Below are 1,194 nucleotides of genomic sequence, written 5' to 3'. Positions count from 1 at the left end.
CTGTTGATAAGGTAGATGAAAGGAACATCAGACACAAGGCTCTCACAACCACACAGTCACACTGTGACAGCCATATCATCATACAATTATCTTCAAGAAACATGGCCACCAGAGCACACCTCCACATTTTCAGGCAGTTCCCTCCAACCTATCCATAACACCTTAACTAAACAGGTGATATCTTTTTAATGCAAGAATAATCTCCAGGATAACCACTCGACTCTGTTTGGAAAAAATATGAAACGCTTCACGAATTTGCGTATCATCCTTGTGCAGGAGCCATGCTAATTTTCTCTGTATTGTTCCAATTTTAGCATATGTGCTGCTGAAGCAAGCACCAGTCTTTTGATTGAGGAATTTAATCTATTAACATTTAATGTTATTACTGTAAGGGCTGTACTTTCTTCTACCATTTTGCCTTTTGGATTCTATATGTCATATCTAATTTTTCTTCTTTACCTTTATTGATAGTCTTCATTTCTACACCCTTCTCCACACCTCTCTCTTCTGTCTTTTCCTATCTGTCTCTAATGCTCCCTTTAGTATTTCTTGCAGAACTGGTCTCTTGGTCCAAAAATCTCTTAGTGATCATTTTGTCTGAAAGTTAGCTTTAATTTCCCCCTCATTTTTGAAGGACAATTTTGTTGGATATAGAATTCTTGGTTGACAGTTTTTCTCTTTTAGTATCTTTAACATTTCATCCCACTGTCTTCTCACCTCTGTGGTTTCTGCTGAGAAATCTACACATAGTTTTATTGGCTACCATTGTATGTGATGGATTGTTTTTCTCTTGTTGCTTTCAAGATTCTCGCCTTCTCTTTGACCTCTGACATTCTGATTAGTAAGTGTCTTGGAGTACATCTATTTGGATCTATTCTGTTGCACTTCTTGGATCTGTAATTTTAAGTCTTTCATAAGAGTGGGGAAATTTTCAGTGATAATTTCCTCCATTAGTTTTTCTCCTCCTTTTCCCTTCTCTTCTCCTTCTGGGACACCCACAACATGTATATTCGTGTGCTTCATGTTGTCATTCAATTCCCTGAGTTCCTGCTCACATTTTTCCATTCTTTTCCCTATATTCCTTTTGCTTGTCAGATTTCAGATGTCCCATCCTCCGGTTCACTAATCCTGTCTTCTGCCACTTGAAATCTAACATTGTAGGTTTCTATTGTTTTTTCATTTCTTCCACTGTCC

The 1,194-nt window shown here is 37.6% G+C and overlaps 1 non-coding gene across 1 annotated transcript; it reads right to left on the bottom strand.

Moving 5' to 3' along the window:
* Positions 1-231: 231 nt before the first annotated feature.
* On the bottom strand, positions 232-338 carry LOC143667868 (U6 spliceosomal RNA). The gene has a single exon (XR_013168176.1). It is a non-coding gene; the product is annotated as a U6 spliceosomal RNA (small nuclear RNA).
* Between the last annotated feature and the right edge of the window lie 856 nt (positions 339-1,194).

This window comes from Tamandua tetradactyla, chromosome 23 (genome assembly GCF_023851605.1).
Source record: "Tamandua tetradactyla isolate mTamTet1 chromosome 23, mTamTet1.pri, whole genome shotgun sequence".
Taxonomy (NCBI): Eukaryota; Metazoa; Chordata; class Mammalia; order Pilosa; family Myrmecophagidae; genus Tamandua; species Tamandua tetradactyla.
Note: the sequence above shows the minus strand (reverse complement) of the source record. Positions and strands in the feature narration are given on the sequence as shown.